The 18,339-nt window shown below is 39.6% G+C and overlaps 1 protein-coding gene across 5 annotated transcripts in view; it reads left to right on the top strand.

Moving 5' to 3' along the window:
* The first annotated feature begins 1,097 nt into the window (after window positions 1-1,097).
* The window catches only part of ATF7 (activating transcription factor 7), a 95,013-nt gene continuing 77,771 nt past the window's right edge, over window positions 1,098-18,339 (top strand). For 2 of the 5 annotated variants that reach the window (XR_003432803.1, XR_003432802.1), the window contains exon 1: window positions 1,098-1,355. The gene's annotated coding sequence lies outside the window, so the exon portion shown is untranslated. Of the gene's footprint in view, window positions 1,356-1,379; window positions 1,688-16,416; window positions 16,806-18,339 lie in introns of those variants that run through there. The other 3 variants (XM_027106455.1, XM_027106451.1, XM_027106452.1) reach the window with 3 other exon arrangements.

Raw genomic sequence — 18,339 nt, 5'->3', positions numbered from 1 at the left:
CTTCCCACTAAAACATAAATTCTACCAGAGCAGGGACCTGGTCTGTCTACTCTTCTCCCCATGCCTAGAACAGTTCTTTGCATGTAGTATGTCCAAAGTATTTGTTAAAATACTTACTGAGTAATAAATATAGTGCCTTTTAATTCCAAAGAAGTTTCACACATATTATTTCATTTGATCATTACAACTCTGAGTAAATGGGATTGCTGGCCTCACTGTAAAGATACTCAAAGAAAATGATAGAGTTGGGAGCTCGCTTTTCCCAATACATGCACTTCAGTTCTAGGGCTAAGGGTATTTCAAACTACTTTGCCATTAAGGAAGTGATAACTCTGGAGGACAATAGAAACAACCTACACGTTTTTTAAAAAGTCGCCAGTTCCTGCGGTTGAACTTTTACCACACCCCATCCCCATATACAGACACACAGCAGAGATTACGGCCAGTGATGCTACTGTAAGAGCAAAGAAGAAAATGCAACTATTCGACTGTTTGGAACACTGAATCATCTTATGTAGCTGTCTCGGTTCCCCCCCCCCCCCTTTTTTAATTAAAAAAAAAGTTTTTTGGCGGAGCCGCTCGTCTTATGGGATCTTAGTTCTGGGACCAGGGATCCAACCCGTGCCCCCTGCAGCAGAAGCGCGGAGTCCTAACCACTGGAATTCCCCCGCTCTTTTTTTTTTTTTTTTTTTGCGGTACGCGGGCCTCTCACTGTTGTGGCCTCTCCCGTCACAGAGCACAGGCTCCGGAGGCGCAGGCTCAGCGGCCATGGCTCACGGGCCCAGCCGCTCCGCGGCATGTGGGATCTTCCCGGACCGGGGCATGAAGCCGTGTCCCCTGCATCGGCAGGCGGACTCTCAACCACTGCGCCACCAGGGAAGCCCCCCACCCCGCTCTTTTTAAAAAAAGTTTTACTGAGGTACAACCTTGTCTCGTTTTTAAAGTGCGCTACTTTGGGATAATCTAATTCTCTAGTATGAGAACCGTTTGGATCTCCATTACTACAGGCACCTGTAAGGAGTCCCTTTCCTCCTATTTCTTTTTTTTTTTCCCCTTAAACTCCGCAGCCGAACACGTGCGACCAGCGATTAGGAACTCTTACAGCCTCCCTCCTTAGCCCTGCCCACCGAAAGTCCAGCCCCTTCTTTTTCCGGAGCCCCGCCCCTCGGCCCCTTTCCGACTCAGGCCCTGCGGATCTCGCCCTTCCTCCAACTCCTCTCCATATCTCGCGAGAAGTGAGCGCGCCTGGCCGGACGAGAGAAAAGTATCTGCTCCGCTTAGGGGGGAAAGAAGGAGCTGGAGACAGATTGTGGGACCGAGCGCGGGCGGGCGGGAGGCGACGGAGCTACCAGCGGGTGAGTCCAGATAATATTAACTAGTCCATGATCTGACGGGAGTCTCCCCATCAACTCTGGCCAGTCCCAGTGTCCCAGGCCGGGGTCTCCCCTCCCAGTGTGTGTTGGACGGGGGCGCTGAGGCGGTGGCTGGGCCCTGTCTGAGGAAGAGGGTGGGGCATGGACCAACGCCGACCAATAAGAGAGAAGGAAGTTACGATTGGCGGCGAAGAGCACTAATGGGAGGTCATCTTTACCTTGCGGAGTGCCGCCCCTCTTCTCTCCTTCCTCCCGCCTCCTTCCTTTGGGGGGAAGGCGGGGCCAGAGGCCTGAAGTGTGGGGAGAACTTGGGGGTAAGTAGCCCCGGGGGGCACAGGGCGTGGCAAGGAGAGGGGAGTTGAATCCTGAGGGAATGAAAGTCTAGTGGATCCTGTAATGGGGTGGAATGGAGAAAGGGTAGGGGTACTAAACTGGTTGAAGACCCAGAGCTTCTTCAAAGAGTGGGGTTAGAGACTTGGCATTGGAAGAGTCAGGGGTAATAGGCAGGAGGTGGGGATGAGTAGGTGAAAACATGGTATTTGGTTTTGCTGGGAAGATAGGGAGGAGTAAGTGGAAGTGAGAGCATGGCATTTCGATTGAATTATAAAAAAGAGGACCAGGGACATGATATCAGAGAGAAAGTATGGATATGGAGAAAATTAAGTGACCGAGTTTAGGAAGACTTCATAGAGGTGGGCTAGTGGCCAAGAGGTATCCCTTTGGGAAGGGTATGGGGGAATCCAGAAGGGTAAGGGGAGGTGTTTGGTTAGGAGACGGCTCATATGTACAGGTGTTTAGCCTAGGTGTCAGAAGAAGCCTGGGAAATGGATTTAGGGCTTTTGGTGGATATGGCACCCAGTCTGGTGACCAGCCTGCAAGAAAGTTGGGATGGGGTAGAGAAGGAGAAAAATAAAACACTTTCATCACTTCTGCTCAGATTTCCTTTCTCCCTCTCTTCCTGTTCTGCACTTCATCTCTTCCTCAACTCAGGGATGGGGGCTTGGGACTTAAGCGGCCAAGTTGGAGCTCCATCGGGAGTTATACGTTACTCTGAATTGCTTGTTATGTTCTGTGACTGGGGTGTTTACTACCCAGGGCACCTCCTCCCCATATTCCCGCGTTGCTGGTTTCCTAACTTTAAAAGTTTGTTTTCTACTTATCAGAGGGTGTTTTAGTATCTTTGAGGTTGTGTCATAGTAAGTGTAGGTTTGTAGGGGTGTGCAGAGTTTTCTCCACAAGCTCACTTGATTCCTACTTTTAAAAACTTTTCAGTAGTATAAATAATTCTTGCAGAGACATAGGTCTTTATAGGTATTCTAAGCACAGAAAAATGTACTAAACTGGTTTGTTTTGTTAAATGTGTTTCTTACCCACTCGTATTTTTGAAGAGTTGCTAAATGAATGGTTGCAGTTAGTTTTAGTTAGCTTATGTTTTTTTAAATGGTGTAAATAAAATGGGCACGTATTTCAGGAAAGTGAAAAATTTTCAGTTTCTTCCTTTGTGTTCCAATTCAGAAGCTAAAGATAAGTCATAATATTGATATCTTGGGGGCAAGGGTTGGGGAAATCAAACACAATTTGTACTTAAACATGGAGGATACTTTAAGGTAAGTGGAGACTATTGCGAAATGTAACACGTCTGTGAGAAAGGAAGCTAAAGAAAAGTTTGGCAGCTATACTAAGTAGTCTTACCAGTTCCTAATTCTGTACAAAAAAGGGACAAGTCTTTGCCCTTTGTTTGATAGTTCTGTATTATTTAATAATGAGCTAATACAGCCAATTAATTAATGACTTCTTTGCTATTGCATAGATTTGTCTTTTACATTCCTTTTCTTCTCCTCTTACTTTTGGAAGCAAAATAACATCTGAAATATACCGGGAAAGGTGTTACATGAGGAGAAACCAGAGTATGTTACTTTGTATTAACCTTTGGTATTCAGCAGCCATTTGTCCTCCTAGCCAGGAGGTTACCCCTGCAGCACATTGAGACCAATTAATTACTGACCTTTTAGCATTAATTACTTAATTGGGTTCCAGTATTTCACATTGAGAGCATTGTTATTGGATATTCAGACATTTTCACAGTTTGCCTGGCAGCAGCACAAAAAAATATCCAATGAGAGAGCAAAGTTCCTTGTTTTATTCTTCCATCCTAGAATTTGTGATGGCTTTGACTTGGGCACTATCTCAGTGTTAACACCTAGCAGAAAGCTAGAGAATGATGAACACTGCTCATTTTAAACTTGTGGATCAAAGGTTACATCCTGTGATAGTTTCAGTGTTGTAACTTTTAAGCATTTTTATTTACCATGGCTTTTAAATGTTAATAGAGACCGTTATTGTATATCTCCTTTATCTTTCCTCTCTGCTTCCAACCCAAAATGAAATTTGTTTTTTCATCCTACTCTCAAGCTGCTGCTTTAAGTCCCTGGCTCTGCCTGAACACAGCTGCTCTGAAGTTCTCACAAGTTATTGTTTTGTACATGTCAAGAGTGAGTTTTTCTAGGCTGCAGTAGGAAGGAGTCAGTGTTACAGCAGCCTCCTCTCCACGTCTGATGAGGAGGAGCCTTTTTGGAAGGAAGTTTTAGGTGGAGCAAATAGCATTGCCATGTGAATGTCTAATAAAAACAGCTCTCTTCTTGAAACTAGTTGGCAGGCTGGCATACAGTTGCTTCTTATCCCTTGATAAAGGTACTAAAGTTAAGGTGCATATGTTGTTTCTCTGAGAAAAACAAACGCAGCATTCAGTTAAAAAGAAAAAGCATTATTTCTCTTTTAGAGTTCATGAAAAAAGTCTTCCGTCTCTAGAAACATGTCAAATAAAACAATTTTTAAGCTTCTTATTTTGAATATTGCCTTCCCCTAATAGGCTTATTTTAGGATCAAGTATTGATATATTCATGAAGTGTGAAAATGCATCATTTTGGAATGTCTGGTGGGTGGTCTTTTAACTTCTGAATGCTGTAAGGAAGAGGTCCCTACTTCATAGATACCCTGTTCCGTTATAGGAGCTCTGCTTTTTAGAACATTCTTTACATTGTGAAACTCTTTACTCCTGCCATCTGAAGCTACAATAAATAAAGCTAATTCTTGTCAGCATGGTAACCCTTCAAATATTTGATGACAGTTATGTTCTGTTAAGGCTTCTCTTACTGGGGTAAATACCCCACGTTCTTTCAACCATTCTTTAAGTGACATTTTTAATAAAGTTCAGTCTCCTTATCAACTTAGTTGCCTGAGTTTTTAGGGTTTCTTATCTAGATCTGAATATAACATTTCAGATATAATCTGATCAATACAAAGTACAGGGGAGAGTAGGGCCTCTTATCACTGCACTCAATACCTCTGTTCTTAAAGCCTAAGATCACATTAATTTATATAATTAATTTTTAAATTTTAATTGAGGAATTTGTGTTTATCCCTGTAATTGTCATCTTGTTAGTTTTGGTTTATTGTTTAAGCTTGATAATGTTATTTAGCCTTTTATTTTAAATTTATTTTTTATTGAAGTATAGTTGAATTACAATGTGTTAATTACTGCTGTACAGCAAAGTAACTCAGTTATACATATATGTACATTCTTTTTCATATCCTTTTCCATTATGGTTTATCACAGGACTTTAAAAAATATATTTATTTACTTGGCTGCACTGGGTCTTAGTTGTGGCATGCGGGATCTTCATTGCGGCATGCAGGATCTTTAGTTGCGGCATGTAGGATCTAGTTCCCTGACCAGGGATCGAACCCAGTCCCCCTGCTTTGGGAGCATGGAGTCTTAACCACTGGACCACCAGGGAAGTCCCTTATCACAGGATATTGAATATATTTCCCTGTGCTATACAGTAGGACCTTGTTGTTTATCCATTCTCTATATACCAGTTTACATCTGCTTGTTATTTTTAGCCTCTTAACCATTCCTCATATCTTTCTGTTGTTGATAGTTAAATTTGATAAACGTGACACCTGTGTTTTTGTTTTAGGTCACTGGTAAAAATATATAAGAGTGGAACAATGCTATGTAATATCAGAACACTATCACTAAGTTGATATTAATCCATTAATGAACCTTTTGGGTAAAATTCAGTTATGAATCCACCTACTGTTTTATTACCTAACCTATATTTCATATGAAGAAAGTGAAGTTAGACATGAGTTACTATTTAGCTTTCTTATGCTAGTGTTTATAGATCACTGCATTACTTGCCAGTGGTTCATAAGCCATTTATTTAATAATTCATTTTATAATCTTCCTGGGAAACAATATTTCATCAAAATATAGTGTCTGGACTCTACCTTCCCTGGCCCCTGTTTTTTCTAAGTATTACTTTTTCCCCACTTCCAAGACCTCTGGTCCTGCTTTTTTTCTTTTTGTTTTTTGCGGTACGCAGGCCTCTCACTGCTGTGGCCTCTCCCGTTGCGGACCACAGGCTCCGGACGCGCAGGCTCAGCGGCCATGGCTCACGGGCCTAGCCGCTCCGCGGCATGTGGGATCTTCCCGGACCGGGGCACGAACCCGTGTCCCCTGCATCGGCAGGCGGACTCTCAACCACTGCACCGCCAGGGAAGCCCTGGTCCTGTTTTCTTTAAAAAAAAAAAAAAAAAATTCTAGAATGATTTAACAGTGTTTCCTCATAGTTGTATGTTTTTTGTCATCAGATGAAATTCTGTTTTGGAAACTCCTTTAGGAAGAAACATCATTCCCTGAACATTTTAAGTTACATATCAAAGAATTAAACTATTGCCCAGGGCTTTCCTGGTGATATATATATATATCATTGCTATTTATAATTTATTGGTGTGGTCATCTAAGTTTGTCATGCTATGTGCTTAAGGTAAAATGGTGCTTACAAATAAAATAAAACATCAGAAGACATCTCTAGGGACTAAATAAAGATTTTATGTTGGCAGCCAACAACCTTCCTGTGTGTTAATTTTAGCCTGATAGTTGAATTATGTTTGAGCAATTTTAGCTGATAAATGCAGTTTTAAAGCACCTTCCTCTTTTGAGGTTTTAATTTTTACTTTCATTTTTAGAAAATTGCAAATTGTGAATGGAAATGTTTGTACATTTTCTTTTGACACATTCTCATCCATCTGAGATTGTAGTTATGAATTCTCCTGGAAAGCAGAAGGATGGACTTGATGACCCCTCAAGGTCCTTTCCAATCTAAACATTCGTAAGTAGAGGCTCAGATCAAGGAACTTACTATTGAAAAATCAGGAAGAAAAATAGAATGTAAAGAAATTGAAATGGTTCTACTGACCCAGTGGGGATGGACAAACAAAAAGTAAGGAACATAAATGACAAGAAATAATAATTCCTTTGAGCTAAACACAAAACAAATGAACAACAACAAACATTTTGCATTGGGGTCATTTTATGTCTTAAAATATTTTTTTTTTTTTTTTTAAATATTTTATCATGACATTTTCTCTTCAGAATTTCCCTGGTGGACACTGTGTTGAAAGAATGTGGTTGGTTTTTTTCTTTCTGTTAAGTCATAGTATTTTGTTTCCTTTCCTTCTCTTGTTTGTCCTTTTGTTGAGAAATGTTAAAAAAAAAAAAGAAATCTGAATAATTTTCTCACTGCCTGTATACAGTGAAGCAAAATTCAGTTCAGTTTTGAAAGTAAACATATACTGTATGGCTTCCTTGGAGAGGAAGGATGAATGGTAAAATTCAGGAAAGGTTTTTTTTAATATATAAATTTATTTATTTTTGGCTGTGTTGGGTCTTCGTTGCTGCGTGCAGGCTTTCCCTAGTTGTGGCGAGTGGGGGCTACTCTTTATTGCGGTGCGCGGGCTTCTCATTGCGGTGGCTTCTCTTGTTGTAGAGCCCGGGCTCTAGGCATGTGAGCTTCAGTAGTTGTGGCACACAGGCTCAGTAGTCGTGGCTCGCGGGCTCTAGAGTGCAGGCTCGGTAGTTGTGGCGCATGGGCTTAGTCGCTCTGCGGCATGTGGGATCTTCCCGGACCAGGGCTCAAACCCATGTCCCCTGCATTGGCAGGCGGATTCTTAACCACTGTGCCACCAGGGAAGCCCAGGAAAGGTTTTATGAAAAGACAAATTTACTACCTAGTTTTTAAAACTTTGTAAGCAGACATCTAGGAAAGATTCCCAACTAAACCAAAGGTGAGCTACAACAGTAGTGTCATGAAGGAGAACAGAACTCATTACAAACTCATGACTTTGTTAGCTTCTTTTCATCTTTTGGTGAGTTTAATCCTGAATGTTCTCATCTATTTGAAACCTGACTGTGAAAAAAGTTTCTCTAATTCAATACTGCATTTATCCTTAATAAATATCAATTTGTGAAAAGTCTAACAAGTGCCAAGATTTAGCTTGAAAAGTTACTTTGTGAGCTTGTGGCTGGGGCCTTCATGGGAATAGTTTTGTTCTGCCATCTCCTCACCTTCTCACAAAACCCAACTTGTTTTCTTTGTGTAGAATTACTTACTAATATCTTCTTATCTGATATAGTGCTTCTTTCTGACATAGCGGACAGAGGAGATTTATGTTCTAAATTGGCCACATTTTATTTGGGGCTTAAAATTTACCATGTAGTAGAAAAGTAAAAAATAGAGCATAACCATTCTTTTTGAAATAGGAATATGCCTGACTTTATTATAAAAACAGGATGACTAATTGAATATAACATACGATTGCTGTAAATGATTTGTGTTGGCACCAAGTTTCTGGCCAGTAATGTTTAAGCTATCAAACTTGAGTAACACCATCCTATTTTTATTTAACATGGTTTTTCTGATATTTCTGGTACTAACATGTCTTTTGTAGCACCATTTAAATTTTTTTTTTTTTTTTTAAGTTTTGGTCAAGCATTAGTTTGCTAATATTTTACATATCTATGCTAGGGACTTTTGAAAGTCAGTGAACATTGGAATACCCCAGATAGGTCGCTGTGTTGCCAGTATGTGGACAGTCTTAGAAAATAGATTTTTTTCTTGAGAATTTCTAAGTGTCTCCATGATTATCATTGTGGGATATTGTAGCTATTTCCTATCTGGGACCAAACTCATACTGGGGTTTAATGTTAGAGTCTGTCAGGTTTGTTGTTGTTTGCAGCCTATTTAAATTAAGTCCATGAAGGTTTAAAATTTATCCTTAAAGATCAGTGTTTTGGGGTTGATTGCTATTGCTTTGCTGTTTCACTTCATCTGAAAATGAGTACACAAAAAACCAAAACACAACACTAGATTTTTCACAGCCTACCAGTTTCCAGGAATTTTTTTACTTCTAAAATCATATTGAGGCCAAACACAGATAGATATAATGTTCTCTAGTTACTTCTAACTCAGCTTCCTGATATCACTTTAGCAAGTTGTTGCTTCTTTGTTTTTGCTTTATTAGCCTTTCTGAGAATAGCTCAGAATCGTTCCTTGAATCCTCCAAAAGCCTGGAGAGAAAGTTCTAGTCTAGTAGTTGCCTGTATGAAGCTGTTTCCATATAGGTTCTAAGCTTTGGCCATGTGTTGCCTAACTTATGATTCAGCCTAATTCTCACTCCCATCTGTTTTCAGTCATTTGCTGCAAAACTATTTGGTCTATTTAAGCCGGTTCTGTTCTTTGAAACCTGTCCCTGCATGCCTGAGCCTGAAATCCAGAAATTAATTTTAACTTTCCCTTTGATCAATTCAGGGCACTCTACTGTTTATTTCTCAAACTGTGGGTCTCAAACTGCTTTTAGTCTCAGTACCCACCCCTCTATACTCTTAAAAATTATTGAGAACTCCAAAGAGCTTTTGCTTATCATGGTTATATCTATTAATATTTAGTATATTAGAAATTAAAATGGAGAAAATTTTAAAATATTTATTTGCTTATTTTAAAATAACATACAAAAAAATAACAACATAAATAACTATCTATAGTTTTAAAAAAAATTGGGGGAAGAACATCAAATGTCTGGCTAATAAAAAACAGCTGTATTCTCATATCTGCTTCTGCATTCAGTCTGTTACAATATGTTGTTTTGGTTGAAGTATACGAAGAAAACCTGTGCTTACACAGATATGTAATAGGAAAAGGAAAGATTCTTTTCAGATAATTGTAGATAATCTTTCTTCTTTGATACTACGTCAAAATCTGAAAAGTGATAGTTTCTTAAAGGTTAGCTATTGTGTAGAATCTGCTACCACATCTGTGAACTTTTAATACTCTGTTACATAAAAATGAATTGGCCTATGTTGCCCCTTAAATAGATCTTTTACCCTTGTATGATTTGAACACCCATGAACCCTCTGAAAGGGTCTCAAGGATCTGTAGGGATCCCTGGAGCCCACTTTGAGAACTGATGTCTTATGGTACCAAACTTGAAAAATACAGTTGTTTACCATACGGGAGGAATATCCAACCATTTAGTGCATCTCAAAGGGTAGGTTACTGACCATTTGCATCAGAATTACCAAGGATGTTTTTTAAAGTGTAGATTCTTGGGCCCCAAAGCCAAGAGAATCCAGGAGGCCTGTGAATCTGTATTTTTACATGGAGCCTAGATGAATATGCTAAAGATTGAGAACTATAGAGGTAGATTAATCAATGATGTTTTAAGAAAACCTAATTTCTAAAAAAAAAAGAAAACCTAATTTCTAAATTTCGAGAAGTCAGATGAAAAATTAGTACTTGAATAGTCACATAATAAAAGTCCTTAATTAACAATCACTCTGACATTTGTCATAATTGGGATATCTTAACCTTGTATTTTAATTAATAATAGTTATAAATACCAGGAGTTGGCAAACTAAGGCTAGATGGTAAATATGTGCTTTGCAGGCATGAGGTCTCTTGTTGAAACTACAGCTCCAGCATTGTAGCACAGAAGTAGCTAGCCAGAGACAACATGCAAAGAATAAGCATGGCTGTGTTCCCATAAAACTTTATTTATGAACACTAAAATTTGAATTTCATATAGTTTTCACATGTCACAAAATTTTCTTCCTTTGATTTTTTTCAACCATTTAAAAATGTAAAAAACATTCTTAGCTTGTGGGCCATATAAAAACAAGTGGCAGGCTAGATTTGGCCCATGGGCTGCAGTTTACCAATCCTTGATGTATACTATAACTGGATTATGAGTTTAAAAATTATTATAATAAAATATACTTTAAAAAAATTTACTTATTTTTATTTTTTGGCTGTGTTGGGTCTTCGTTGCTGTGAGCGGGCTTTCTCTAGTTGCGGTGAGCAGGCTTCTCATTGTGGTGGCTTCTCTTGTTGCGCAGCACGGGCTCCAGGCGCGCGGGCTTCAGTAGTTGTGGCTCACAGGCTCTAGAGTGGAGGCTCAGTAGTTGTAGCGCATGGGCTTAGTTGCTCCGTGGCATGTGGGATCTTCCCGGACCAGGGCTCAAACCCACGTCCCCTGCAGGCAGGTGGATTCTTAACCACTGCACCACCAGGGAAGCCCAATTATAATAAAATATACTTAATGTTCAAACTATCAACATTATTTAATTTTCCTAGACAAAAATAATGCTCCAAGAAATTATAGTCCCTCAAGTTCATATTTCTGGACATTCGTTTATATAATAAACATATAAGAAACACCTATTGTGTGTAAACTTGGAAATACATGATTCATTTAGGAGTAGTCATACAATATGCAAGTTGTCATACAACTTTCAGGTGTTATAAAAAGATACAGTGTCCATTTTTATATCTTCTTTGGGGTGTGTGAGAACAGGTAACCAGGGTTCAGTCCAACCTCAACCTCTTGACTCATCTTTTGCATTTTTTTTCTACACTCTCTACCTCAGTTTTCCAATCTGTTAGCAAAGTGCTTTACAAAAGGCTAATTAGTTAAAGGTTATAGACTTATATATGCTTTTTTGTTTGTTTGTTTTTGTTTTGTTTTTTACCGGTACACGGACCTCTCACTGTTGTGGCCTCTCCCATTGCGGAGCACAGGCTCCGGATGCGCAGGCTCAGCAGCCATGGCTCACGGGCCCAGACGCTCCGTGGCGTGTGGGATCTTCCCAGACCGGGGCACGAACCCGTGTCCCCTGCATCGGCAGGCGGACTCTCAACCACTGCGCCACCAGGGAAGCCCTATGCTTTTTATGTAATCCTTTTGGGGCATTTGGTTTACCTACTAATGAAATAGTGTGTTAAACTGTTGTTATGCTAAATACTACAGTGGAAAATGAACCCAGAATTTATGAACAGAAATTTCAATTCCTAAATAATCTACTGCCTAGTAAAACATGAGTCTTCTTTGTTTTCTGCGGTTAACATACCTTCATTATCGTGTCACTGTTCATAGGTTTATTGGAATCTTTTCCTAAAGTCAGTGTTCTAGATGTAATGCAAGTCACAGGAGCCCAGAGTATCTTATGGAGAATAAAATGTTGAGGCTGCTATGGTGAAGAGCTTCAGTGTTTGTACTCTTTGCTTAGCAGCAGCTAAATTATCTAAGAGTCTGAAAGTTGGTATCCAAAGTTATGGTTTTGGAAGAGAACTGTTTGTATGTAATTTTTTTCTTTTTAATATCATAGGGGAATGGGGCCTGTAGAGCTCTGGGTGCCGGTCTAAATTTTTTAGCGTATTTGTAGCTCACTGAAAGGCATTCAGTACCTGCTAAGCTTGGTTTCAACTCTCTTTATTCCCTTTGTGTTGGACAGTTGGGGCAATTTCTAAGTGTTTAATATAAGTACTACTTGTTGTTAGGCAGCATTTGTGGATTCTGAAAACGGGTCCTTGAGGGTAACTAATAAGGAATTATCTTGAAATGCTTGATTTACCCTGTGTATCGATCTAAGTTTCCACCATGTCTATTTCTATTTGATGCTGTTAGTTTACATTTTTAGAAAGATGTTTTTGGTAGTTCATTTTGAACTTTGTCAGTTGGTTCTGTGGTTCTGTTGCTTTGTAGTAGAGAGTGAACAACTTTGTATAATTTTTAAATACTATACTGTTTAGTGCTTTAGAGTAGTCTAGCAGAGGGACTTCCCTGGTGGTCCAGTGGTTAAGACTTCACCTTCCAATGCAGGGGGTACAGGTTCAATCCCTGCTTGGGGAGCTAAGATCCCACATGCCTTGCAGCCAAAAGACCAAAACATAAAACAAAAGCAATATTGTAACAAATTCAATGAAGACTTTAAGAATGGTCCACATAAAAAAAAAAAAAAATCTTAAAAAAAAAACGGAATAGTCTAGCAGATACGGGCCTTTTTTTTTTTTTTAAACTCAGACATGTTTTTTTTTTAAGTCGGGCCTTTTTTTTTTTTTAAACTCAGACATGTTTTTTTTTTAAGTCATGCAGATCAGTATTCTTTTTATTATTTATATTATAAAGTTTTTGATTTATTAAAAGCAATCTGTGGGCTTCCCTGGTGGCGCAGTGGTTGAGAGTCCGCCTGCTGATGCAGGGGACACAGGTTCGTGCCCTGATCCGGGAAGATCCCACATGCCACGGAGCGGCTGGGCCCATGAGCCATGGCCACTGAGCCTGCGCGTCCAGAGCCTGTGCTCTGCAACGGGAGAGGCCACAACAGTGAGAGTACCGCGTACTGCAAAAAAAAAAAAAAAAAAAGCAATCTGTGATCATTGTAGAGACTTTGGAAAATACTGAAGGTAGAAAGAGGGAAATAAAATCATCTGGAATACCATTATCCAGAGATAACCATTATTAACATTTGACGTTAATTCGCTCATCTTGTTCTATGCTTATTATTTTGTTTGCTTTTTTATAGATTTGGAATTATGGTGCATATGCAATTTTGTATCCTGCTTTTTTTTTGTGGTACGCGGGCCTCTCACTGTTGCGGCCTCTCCCATTGCGGAGCACAGGCTCCGGACGCGCAGGCTCAGCAGCCATGGCTCACGGGCCCAGCCGCTCCACCGCATGCGGGATCTTCCTGGACCGGGGCATGAACCTGTGTCCCCTGCATCGGCAGGTGGACTCTCAACCACTGCGCCACCAGGGAAGCCCCTTGTATCCTCCTTTTTTTCCCCACTTAATGTATAACATTTTCTCATGTTGTTAAATAGCTTTCAGAAAGGTTATTATTAACAACTTAAATATATCTATTGTAAGACAATATCTTAATTTATATTTATCCATTCTTTTTAAACATTTAATTCCTTTTTCTTTTTTGTTATAAATATGACTATGATGAACATTTTCATATATAAATGGTCCATGTTTCTGGTTTTAGCCTCAGAATAAAGTCCTGAAAGAAGAATGATTTGTTCAAAGGGTGTAAAACTTTTTAAGACACTTAATATAAACATTGCCAGATTGCTTTCCAAAAAGATTGTCCATATATGTACTCCCACAAGTCCCATATTAAGGTGCCCTCTCTGCTGCATCCTTGATTAGCAAGCATTCTTTTATACTTGAAAATATACCGTAAAAGCTCTGGTCTAGGTTTTGTTTTCAAGGGTCAGTTAAGTGTCAATTAACTTGACAAATACCTCCCCTCTCCCCATTTTTAACAGTCTAACCAAAAACTGTAGAGCTTCTTTTGTGTTATTTGTATGATAGGAAAAGCATAGAATTGGTTGGGTGCAGTCACATAAAGTACCTTAGGCACAAAGTAGTTATAAATATGTATTTAAATATGTCTTAAATACATATAGCTTTAAATGCGTAAATACCTGCATAGTGGTTGTCTTGTGGACCCAGCAGCTTTCTGCAAAACTTGGAAAGATAAGTGTAAAATTTCAGCAAAGTATACTTGAATATCTACTTCAGATTAAATCAGTAAATATTTATTGAACATCAACCGTGTTATGAAAGGAAAGGCTTCCAGAAGTTTTTAACTGGATCTCTATATTCTTCCCCATTCCCCTTTTGGTCACAGATAATACAGCCATTTCCTTTTTATTCATGAAGCTAAAGTAGTCCACTTCTAGTTACTAACACATCACGATTTCATTTCTTAGCAATTATCTGCTGTTAATCTAAAATGATTTTGTTTATTACTTTCTTTGTGTTTGCCTCTTCTTTGTAGACTGTAAGTAAGCACTATGAGGGCAGATATCTTGTGTGTCTCATTCATTGTTGAATTTTGGGGCCTAGATACGGTAGGCGCTGAATAAAGTGTTCAGTGAATTAATGAATTTTAAAAAATATATTTATTTTTGGCTGCGTCAGGTCTTAGTTGCGGCTTGCGGGCTCTTCATTGCGGTGTGCAGGCTCTCTGGTTGTGGCACGCGGGCTCAGTAGTTGTTGCGTATGGGCTCCAGAGTGCATGGGCTCTGTAGTTTGTGGCACATGGGCTCTCTAGTTGAGGCGTGTGGGCACAGTAGTTGCGGTACGCAGGCTTAGTTGCCCCGCGGCATGTGGGATCTTCTTTCCCTGACCAGGGATCAAACCCACTTCCCCTGCATTGGAAGGCAGATTCTTAACCACTGTACCAACAGGGAAGTCCCTGAATTAATGAATTTTTTTAATGATTAAATTTACTTTTTGATCCCAAAGGTAAATTGTAGTTACTAGTTTCATACGTCTTCCTTGTCAGATCTTTTACCAAGACTTAGCCATCTTTTTTGTGCTCGTATATACTCTGGAATTGCTAGTAAAATAATTTGATAAATGACCATAAAGAATAGGAGAAGGGCTTCCGTGGTGGCGCAGTGGTTGAGAGTCCGCCTGCCGATGCAAGGGACACGGGTTCGTGCCCTGATCCGCGGAGCAGCTGGGCCCGTGAGCCATGGCCGCTGAGCCTGCGCGTCCGGAGCCTGTGCTCCGCAATGGGAGAGGCCACAACAGTGAGAGGCCCGCGTACCGCAAAAAAAAAAAAAAAGAATAGGAGAAATAGTAAGGGATCTAATACGTATACTGATCAACCTATGACTAATTGAACTTGTAAATTAAGCCATCATTCTTACCCCTTACTTGGCATCTTTCATGCCAGATGACAAGGATTCTTTTCCCGACCAAACTTTAGTCAGGCTCCTGAACCTTCTTTTAGGCTTATCTGTGTACTTCCTTGTAAAACTGAATTTCAGCAAGAACCCTGCTAAGTCAGTTTAGCAAGAGCCCCCCACCCTCAGTATCTGTTCTCTCGCATATCTGATTAGGTTCTTCATCCTCTACCATCCCTCAGGTGATGTCTCATCACCCTGGCCTGTCATCAGCAAGAATCTTGTTAGGTTAGTTTAACCAGAATCCCCTTTACCCCTTATGTTTCCTCCACCCTGGTCCTTGGCTGTTAATTCCCACTGGCCCATGGTGTATTCAAAACTGAGCCTGGTTTATATACTGAGATCTCTTAGCCACTATTGCAATAGTCCTGAATAAAATCCATTTTTTACTGCTTTAACTACTGTCCAGCTCTGGTTTTCTTTGACACAGTTGAGAGAAAGATTCTTTTTTTGCAAAAGACTATTGTCTTTATTTTTGTGTCCGCTTTGCCTGGCACTTAGTAGTTCTTTAGTAATGCTTTTGAATGAATAAATGATAGCTAGTTTGAACCCCTTCTAGATTTTCATGAATCTTTGATATTTATGGTGTATATGCCCTTCTCATTTTTTTATACTTAGCAATATCTGCTTTTTGTTATTAGGAACCTGCAAACAGGCCGTTGGATGTGTTTATATTGATACATGGCTTTTATTCCTTACCTTACGTTGGGCCATCTTAATAACATCAGTTGGTTACTAAAGAAATAATTATATTACGCCAGGTCCAGAGAACTGACTTTTTGTAGAACTCAGTGGCAGACTCCATCCTCATTCCATTAAAAAAAAAAAGATAGATATACATATGTATACACACAGAATCAGAGAATCAGTTTTCTTATTTGCACATTGACCATTTTAGGATATACTTCTGGCTCTGACAAAACTATTTAAGAAAGATTCTATGGGGCTTCCCTGGCGGCACAGTGGTTGAGAGTCCGCCTGCCGATGCAGGGGACACGGGTTCGTGCCCCGGTCCAGGAAGATCCCACACACCGCGGAGCGGCTGGGCCCATGAGCCATGGCTGCTGAGCTTGCGCGTCCGGAGCCTGTGCTCCGCAGCGGGAGAGGCCACAACAGTGAGAAGCCCTCGTACCGCAAAAAAAAAAAAAAAAAAGTAAGATTCTATGAAATTACCCCAATTATTAAAATCATTCTCTAAACCTTGGATTTTCTTCACTTTTCTGCCAGCATTCAGATAACTTTCTCTCTTTTAAATGAATACCAATTTTTATCATTCATGCATTCTGAGCACATGAGCCTTTTCCTTGGCCCATAGGACAGCCTTTTTATGCATCTTTGTTTTCCTGTTCTAAGATCACCACTGAGAGCGTTTCACTTTCTTTTGGAAATGTCTCTAAATATGTGTATCCCCTTGTCTGTCATTTATTGCTTAGTTCTAAAGAATGCTTGAGTTTCATCCTGAAGAATAGATTGAGAAACAGATGACAGACTTGAATGCCGTGCCTGGACACGTGATCTACCTGTCAAGCAGTACAGTTACAAATGGGCTGTGAGTTAAATTCTAGTGAATGGCAGTATCATTATTCAAGATTTCACCTTTTGTCTCAGTCTTTATACTACAGAAATGTGTTGCTATTTGTTTTTGAGGAGGCATCAGTTTGACCTCTCATTATCAGAGGTTAGTTTTAAGTATCAAATAGAAATAAGCAATGGCATTCTTTATATGTAGCAATTGATACAGCAGACTGGGAATGAAAGAAATTTTTAGAATGATGTTAACTGGAAATTCTTTTTAAGTGGGGAGACAGATCATTATTGTTAAATATTTCATTTTTAAAAAAGACATCACTTTAAAGTTAAAAGCAAGAATGATGGAAATGAAAAGGAGCAAGAGATTGAGGGAATGATTGAAGAATAATTGTAGGGGGACTTCCCTGGTGGTCCAGTGGTTAAGACTCCACGCTTCCAATGCAGGGGGCGTGGGTTCGATCTGGGTGGGGAGCTAAGATCCCGCGTGCCACGCGGTTGGGGCCAAAAAAAAAAGAATAATTGTAGGTATTTAAGAAAGAGGGCCTTCTTCCTCCCATTGTGATCTCTCTTCAGTGAAAATGGCAAAACAAAAGGCAGCAAAATCGGAAGGAAGCAGGAAATCCTAGTTAGTGACCGACAGATTTGAATATTTAAGAGCCATGAAAATGCTTGGTTCTGTTACATTTTAATTCTCTTCCCCAAAACTTATTTTTGCCTTTTTTTCTGCTTTTAGAAAGTCTTGATTTTTCATCTCTATTTCCTAGCAATGAAATAAAATTTGGAAGCCATAAATTGTGATGTGATTGTGCAAAACCAAGTTAAATTTTGAATTCTGTGGTTTGAGGAAAACCATTCCAGAATTTATTTAATCAACTTTCTCTACCAGTGCTGCCCCACTTCTCAGCCAAGACCCTTTTCCTCCTCTAAATCGGTAGAAAACTGAGAAAACTTAGCCTCAAAAAACATAATTAAGGTAAAAATAAGGAATCCTGCCTGCTTATGTTACATCTGCTCTATCCCTTGTAGTTTACTTCCTGATTGAAAATAGGTTAGAGGATCTTGTTGAAATAAAATTCTCATTTAGTGATTTTATTAGAAAAGCAGGTTCTGGGACTAGGATGTAAAATTACCTCCAGCACAGCAGTTGTTAGGAATTTTTCCAGAGATCAGTTGCTTTCCAGAAATGTTCTGAGTTTTCAGCCATAATGGCATTGGTCTTTGCATTTATTTACTGTTGTATATTTGTATTTATTTTTTGCACTGTGTTGTAGTTCTAGGAAGTGTATTTAAAACAAACGAACAAACCAGAAGACCTCCTTGTCCTGGGGCTGTGTGAAGAATAAAGCTCTCATTTTCCCAGTACCAAGCATCAGCTTGAGCTGGCCTCTCCCAGGAACAGAATTTATTGAAGCAATTTATCCTGGCTAAATGTGATATAAATCTGTGTACACCTATGTACATACAGGCTCTCTTCCATTACAGCAGTGCTGCAGCATCAGTTTCCTTCCTAGTCAGACCCTGTTCCTATCACAATGAAGGATTGCTAAGAAGCC

The sequence above is a fragment of the Aethalodelphis obliquidens genome, unplaced genomic scaffold (genome assembly GCF_003676395.1).
Source record: "Aethalodelphis obliquidens isolate GAN/ISIS:26980383/991018 unplaced genomic scaffold, ASM367639v1 scaffold8, whole genome shotgun sequence".
NCBI classification, from domain to species: Eukaryota; Metazoa; Chordata; class Mammalia; order Artiodactyla; family Delphinidae; genus Aethalodelphis; species Aethalodelphis obliquidens.
Note: the sequence above shows the minus strand (reverse complement) of the source record. Positions and strands in the feature narration are given on the sequence as shown.